Raw genomic sequence first — 8,169 nt, forward strand, 5'->3', positions numbered from 1 at the left:
CACACGCAAAATGAAGCATGAAGGAAAGGAGCCCGTAAACACAAGCTTGATTGGTGAATCGTGTAAGTTCGCTGTCCAGGCAGCTTAAAAACGATGAAAATCTACATAAACTAAGAAAAAATTTATAAAAAAAATTGAGCATTTAAACATTAAAGAAAATTATGCATTTTGATATTTATCAATTAATACATTCATTTAACAAAGTTATTAATCGTTTTCCACTAATAACAAATTTAATTAAATTAATTAACTTATGTTCTATTAATGAATTTCCAAATTCGTTATTTTTCAATAATAAGAATATCAATTATTATTTTCTATTTCAAAATAATATTTATAACGGAAATAAAAGTTAATAATTTAATACACTTCTAATTTTTCATTAATAAAATTAATTATAATTTTCCTAATAAGAAGCAATAAGTAATTCAATAAATATATTTAGAGTTTATTTAGAAATTCCAATTTGCTATATTTAAAAAAGTAACGCACGCTAGCAGAGCGCATTAAATTAATTCAAAAAATCGATCCCGACGTCCGAAAAAAAAGCTCAGCGCGGTGTAGCAACCTTAAAAATTAGTATTGAAACCTTTAAAAATTAATTTTTTAGCTTAAAATTACTTTTCTTAGAAACTTACGTACAAATTATTTAAATTATTTTTTCTAAGCCGTCCAAGTAAGAAGTATAAAGGTTATAAACAGATTTACTAAAAATTACTTTTATTTACTTGCAAAGGGAAGATGAAAAAAGTATGTACCAGAGCTAAGTTCGATCTCTATTGCTTATAAATTATAATTTTTTGTAAATAGAAACAAATTTTAAATATCTTTGAACGTTTGAGGTAAAACCCCAACGTTAGTACCTATTACAAAGGATACTCATCTTTCTGGATGCATCAAACGATCAACTAGGTTTTTCTATCAACTTTATAAGTTACAAAAAATTCGATGTTTCGTTTAACTATCAATTGCTTAAAAAAAAACCCAAGTTGTTAAAACTTCACGTTACAATTAACTAACCTCTCTTAAATGGATTTTCAAGTGATATATTAAAAAAGTATTTATTCTACATTCGGTACGGTCATTAACGCAAATTTTAAATAATGTCAAAGAGAATTTAGGGTTCATTCCGTTCCAGTTTTTAGTCACAGAATAAAAAAGTCCCAAAGCTAAAAAGCACCTCTGTCCAAAGTTTAAGTTATTAGGGTATATTCAATACACAATTTTTAATTAAAAATTTATTAATCAGATTATTAAGTATATTTCCTATTATATCACTTTTATTCTTAAGTAGAAGATTTATTTTAATAAGGTAGTTAGACTCCTCCCTGACCCAGTTTCGGGTTCTCTAATTCTTCATGGTTAACAAATAATTTAACGGTATTATTATTACCATTATATGGCTAGTTGTTTTTTTAGTAGTATAATAATTCTTATTTTATTTTAATTATCTAAAATGTTTATAGGTTTTCGCCTAAATTAACCAGCGGAAAAACGTTATAGCCGTTGAAATTATTGAGAAAATTGAAGAGACTATTCATTTATTATAACTATGTAAGAAGAACCAGGAAAAAGAGAAGTAAATAAGGCTATATTATGACTTCAGTATTAAATATAATTGTTTCCTCTGTAATTTAGTATATTTATACCCCCAATGTTTAACTTGTTTGCTTTATGTATTCATAGTATCAGAAGAGGGAAATAAATTTAAAAAGTTTTTAAAGTTTTTCTAAGAGTTGTAGATCATATTTTTATATGTTGCAAGGTATGTTTTAATTAGTTTAGTGACAATTCATAGATGAATTTACGCCATCCCATCTGCAAAAGATAACAGTTTTACCTTCGATTATAGTAAAGGTGCTTAAAGATTATAATGATATAGTTTAGATGGATATTAAAAAAAGAGAGGAAGAGGACAATTCGGCTTAAATTCTATAAAGGAGCGATTTTATTAGATTTAAATTAACTTAGAAAACATACATTCTTTAAGAAAAAGTTTGGTTAAACAAGCCATAAAAGCTGTAATAATACAGCTGACTACTTTAAGAAAGGTCATGTAACCAGCAGCTTATCTTTAAAAATTATGCAGCCGTCCCTCTCCTTAAAGTTTGCAAAAACGTAAAACTAAGTGCTTTTAACAGAAGAGCACAACTGTGAAGTAAAGATTAACATTTATAAGTAAACTATACACAGAACAAAAATTTATACTTGTTAAAAACCCAAAATTCAACACAAAATTTCAATAGTGTATAAAATTATCATGGGGTATATCGGCCCTGCATGTTAGAAACTATATATCTTACTAACGCTAAAGACTAAAGTAATAACCACATATAAATTTTTGAGTTTTATATTTAGATAGAATGTCTTTTCAGGTTCTCAACTAGTAATCTTATTGCACTATAACTTGAATCAAGAAGAAAAAGAAGCCGTATATTCTGTTAAGATAAAGAGCGTTGGTGTGCTGATGTGATCGCAGAAAAGAAAGAAGTTAAGTGTTTTATTTTCTAAGGCCAAAACAGAGAGCAGTCAGAAGGCCTAAACTACCTTACTCCCTAATGTATAAAATACTTGGCCCTAGATCCTTCTATATTTTTTATTTTTTATTTTTTATATGTACATGCTCACAATATCAGTTTCGTATATAATAAAATGTGTACTTTTAAAAGAATTTAAAAACAGAGCAAGAGAATGAATGCATTGCCAAAGAAAGTGTTTTCTAACCAGTTTCCATTTGTATTTATACCCTTAAAGAATAAAAAATATTTTCCTATACACTATCCTTATGGAAGAATGGACAACAGGTTAAAGTTGATAAACGGCGTAATAATTGGTGCAATTTATTAAGTCAGATAAAGTATTACTTGTGGTTAATACCCTGATAAACAGACAAAGGTATATTGTTGAGGAAAAGATTCCCAGTTCATAAGTTGTAACGCAAATTACCAATTTTTTTCAGTTTTTTTTTGTTGTTTCACATCTGTATGTCTCTCTCTCTATATATATATATATTTGTTTACAATTAACTTTAAAGGGCTTAAACGTTTAGATACTGGTCAGTAAAATAGGTTTAAACACCCTAATATATATTACAGCAAAATCTTATTACAAGTCAACGTATAAAAGCAAAGAAAATAAATCATAGTTCCCTTAAAAAATATTTCTCTGAAGCAATTACTGCACGCACTATTCTCGGCATCTTGCCACCACTTCTTTCAACGTTTCCTCCTAAGTATTGTTCCACTTTCTTGGGAGAGCCCTCCAAAGGTTTTCCTTTGGTAACATACATTTTTTCCTGACTTTTCTATTGAGTTTATTCCGATCGGATTCATGTCCGAACTTTAAAGTGACCACACCATGATTTTAAGGCTTCCTTCCTCTTCTTACCAACCAGGAACGTTTTGAGCACCCTAGCTGTGTGTTTGGGATTATTGTTCTGCATAAAGGTAAAATACCGAATAATCGCACTCTTGAGCGCACCGCATTAGTTTCCAAAATTTGGAGATAATTTTTTTTCCGCTTGACCCCAACGATTTTGACCAAATCATCGAAGCCGGCAAAAGAGAAGCAACCCCAAACTAATACGGAGCCACCTGCGTGCTTCACAGTTAGAACTGCACACGCCGGTTTCTTGTTTCTTCGGACAAAATCATACGTTTTTGGCGGAAGTCTCCGTATTTGAACTCGTGAATTCTCAACCGACGCCTTTCCAGTTTTCCTGTATTTTAGTCCACTAAAGACGTTTTGTTTTTTTTTGGTCCTTTGTCGGAGTAGTGGTTTCCTTACAATAAACCGACCGTGTAAATTGACTTCCTTGAGCACCTTTTAAGGTGCTGACGAAAACTTCGCTTTGACGTCGTCGATTAAGGTCTGCGGTAATTTTAAACCTGTAAAGCGTCTATTACGCTTACTTATAAGTTTGATTCTTTGCTCGCCGGCTGCTGGGGATCTGAGAGGGGCCAGGGCGCTGGAAGTCTTTGAGGTTTCCGCGTTCTTAAAACCAACGAGATTTTTTAGCACCCACTTTTTTCGGAGATGTGTCGCTCTGAAATGCCTTTCCTGTGTAGATTTACAATCTCTGAACGTTTTGAAATACTTAAGAATTTCCCACGACAAATTATTAATTAACAAACCACCTTTCGTTTTAACGATTGTTATCAATCCGTGTAAGTGGAATACCAATTAGCTGCCGTATTAATAATTGCATTTTAATTGGTCTTCGGATAGTTCAATCTTAGGAATATGGGTAGTAAGTCAATTAGACATATCTATTAAAGAACATGATATACTTTAGTAAAACAAAACTAACGAACTAGCACTCTAGAATGATAGCTAACTAGGTTATTCTACTAATGTAGAACAAAAAAAAAAGGTTAAAAAGTTATGGTTCTCCTTTTTACGAGCTTTATTTCTTCAACTGCCTGTTAAAAAAAAGTACCAGCTCGAGTAGGAAAAATAATCAGAAGCTGTCTATGGTGCCTACAACGAATTAACGAAAAAAAACAATTTTCTACTTTTTTTTAAACCTATCTGCTTTAGTAGGACAATATAGTTAGCTATCTCCCATCAAAGTTATTTTTTAAAGTAAGAAACCATTTTTAGAGATTGGCAATCTGAGTTAAACTCACAGTTACTCGAGTTAAAAGTAATTAATTTAATGGTAAAGTCCCTAGTTTCAGTCTTAGTGTTATATATTCAAGCCCCATATTGCTTGTTAAGTAACTTAGTCTTTATAGGAGTTAGCCTAGGAATAAGGAACTACTTTTTTAAGCTAGTTAAAAAGTTTGAGACTTTTACTTTGTCCTAATAGTTTCTAAAATAGCAGTATGCACGATTCTAAGCTTATAGAACAGGCTAATTAACCTTTATAGAGGGTTGGTTAGTCCGTTAATTGTATGATGGTAATACCTTCTGTTCATAACAAAATAATTTGTAGGCTCAATTCCTCCCTGAAGGAAATTGCTTCCTTAGTTAAGAGGTGTAACATAACTTCTTCACAGTAACATGTATGTTTTGATCCCATTGGGAAGTATAGCTGCTTAGGGGACAAGTACTTCGCTTTACATTGGTTGGCAAGCCGTCATGGCAACCTTTCTCTCGATCTACACAGGGATATAATTGATAAACCTTGCATTGAAGTGCTGGATAATTCTAACTTTTATTTATTCCTTGGGTGACTAATATCATCTTACTTGGGTCTACTTTTTTAACTAAGACTTTAATACTACCTTGCTCATCCCCATGCCGTTCTTGTGATTTAGAGCCGAATGAGACCATATCGGACTTTGGTTGAACCCTTCATGGTTGCCTTTGGAGCTGGTTTGTAAGAATGCTACTTGTACCGAGATGCTTTAGGACTAGCTTAAACTGGTTCTGTAATAAAATTGATTGGTAGGAATTATGGTACCATCCTTAGATAAGACCTAGGTTAAAGGTTGAGCCCTGCTCATGAGATCGATAGAATACTTTACGCACTGTTCGAAAGAACTAACGTTTTTAACTAGAGAAAATAGGCAAGGGCGTTAAAGATTAATTATTTAAGAATAAAACTTTGATTGTTTGATACGGTAATTTCTACCAAGAAGGAAAGAAATCAATGAATATTATTTGCATATTACATACTAAACAAACTTTTAGATTTCTATATTTTTAATAATAAACATTGATATTAATAATAAGAGCAGCCCTGTCTCAGTAACTAACCGTGCAAATCTAGGTGGTTTAAGCCAATTAGTACCTGGCAGGCCTTAAGGAACACTTTTCCTAGCTAAAATAGGACTCTTATAGCCTAAATAACTCTTTATCTGCAGCTAAGTTTAAATTTACACAACAGAGCTCAAGGAGAAAGCATCGATGCTCTTAGCTAATTTAAAACATGCATGTTAGCAGGTCATAATTAAAATACTAAACTAAGGAGACAATTTAAAGTGTTTCTCAGTGAATCTATTTTACTCTTCATTGAATAGGTCTCTTATATTCATGTAGAAGTTATTGAACCACGTTCTAAATAGGTTTTTTTACTAGCATGTCTTTTTAGGCCTAATTTATGCAAGTACTACTTTATCAGGTAATAAATGTTATCTTTCCTTCAATAGTTGAGGCTCATCAAGCTCGGAACACTTGTTCTTCAAAATAGGAGGACTCGAGCATATAATAGTGGGTTCCTTTACTATATAAGCTATTGAGTGTAGAATTGTTTTATTGAGGTATCATTCTTATTGTTACTTAGAATCAGTTTCATAAGTAATGTTGAAGCCTGTATCATTGCAGACTAGCATGTTCTATTAAGCATGCTAGGGCTGGTTTTGTAAGTTACTAATAACCAACAAGCCAAGTCGAGGTTCGTTCTTTGGCTCTTGGATTTAAAGCTGGGGACAACGCGATAAGCAAACGTTGAAAATAGGCGAAACTTAGTAAGTTACTCGAATAAGCTGACCTGAATCAATGATAGCCTATTAATCCTTTGAAAGAATAATAAAGAAACCTTGATAATGGCACTATTAAGTAATTAAAAATACTGGTTATAAGCATTATTTATAAATTTTTTAAGTTCATTTTTGATAATAAAGGGATCTTGAAATACTGTATAGAAGGGAAATTCCTCCTTTCTCGTTGCCTGCGCTCGTTGCCTGCAAGGGCCCCTTTTTCTTTCCTTTCTTTCTAGGGGCATGCGCTTAGGCAACCTTGGCTATCGCCGCGATCACAGTCAAGTTACGCGTCGGCGATCCTTAAAAGATGCAAAACTTCTGTGTAAGTGACATCCGCAGGGGTAATACATGTTTAATGTAAGTCTTCTTCCTTAGGTCGTGTTGCCCTCTACTGTTGACAAGTTTTACTAAAGATTTTGGGCTAACGTAGCTCTCTAATGATCTAGATAATAAACAACCTTCAACCGTGATTATGGTACTTCCTTTGGGTACGATAAGGATAAGGGGAGGCAGGTTCTGCATTCCCTCTGACATGAAGGCTAAATCATCGTCTCGGGCTAAACTTAGGTACGAGTAAGTGATACTGAAGCCATGAGTGTTGGCTTATAAAATGTCAGTTTTGACGCTTACGCGAAGTATATTATGATGCCGTAGCCGTTATCTCTCCTGAGAGGTAACCTAGCAGGCCAAGTAGAGTCTTGAGTGACCTTTGACAAAACTAGCTAAGTTCTTTGAGTACTTCTGCTTCTAGCTACTAAATGCGTCTGAAGCGTTTGCTTGAATAACGGAATTAACACTGTTGCCTAGTCCCTGTCATTAGTGCGGTTTTGAAACAAGTTCGGCTAAGTAACTGAACAGAAATACGAACCTTACGAGTTTGTAATAGTGCTGTGACATACGACCTTGAATAGAGTAGCATACAAATGGTAATGTTACAAACAGTGTTACTTACTAGTATATATATATATCAGCGCGGGACAATACAGAATTTACAAAACAGATATGGTTAATAGCCACAGACAGCAACTTTTATAGTACATTGGGCCGAGCGCTTGCAGCAGCGAAAGGGCAGAGATTATAAAGCATTCAGATGGATAATAAACTCACCGACAACAGTCGAGGGTTCATATTGAAATTTAACGCAAAGAAGAGAATGTTAAAAAAAATCGAGAAAACGTGCGGTTTTATATCTTTATGACAAATGTTATCTATCGTAGATGTATTTTATAGAGGAGCCTACTTTTTTCGATTATACGCTAACTTGAGATGGTCCGGTCGGCAAGGCAAAGTGCAATGTCTTTTTTCACTAGCTTTTAGTCACTATCACGCAAATTTTAGGTGCGAAGGTGGCGTAAAGGGGAGGAAGGAGTTGAGGCTGATTAAATTTTAAAGTTGACCGTCTTTGGTAGGTCGCTACTAACACGCCCTGCATTTTCGTCCCAGCGACTACTGTGATGATGTGTCTGTGGAGCCGGACAGTTTGTAGTTGGGGTTTTGAGTAACGCCTGCTAGGCTAATTAATCGGCGCCGGCGTTGACGAATACGGCCCGTTAGATATTATGATAGAGGGCCAATAAGATACCCAACTTCGCGGCCAAATAATAGTAATAATAGACCTTCCGCAGGTTCCTTGCGATTAGGGTTTATTCAGTTTTCAATGAATTACCCATATATTATATCCCTCTGTAGTTAACAAGCAGTACGCTTGGGAATAAAAAACAGGTTTAAAAAAAAAAAAATT

The sequence above is a fragment of the Zophobas morio genome, unplaced genomic scaffold (genome assembly GCF_036711695.1).
Source record: "Zophobas morio isolate AGI-343-1 ecotype UQ-CSIRO unplaced genomic scaffold, CSIRO_AGI_Zmor_V1 ptg000047l, whole genome shotgun sequence".
In the NCBI taxonomy this organism is placed as follows: Eukaryota; Metazoa; Arthropoda; class Insecta; order Coleoptera; family Tenebrionidae; genus Zophobas; species Zophobas morio.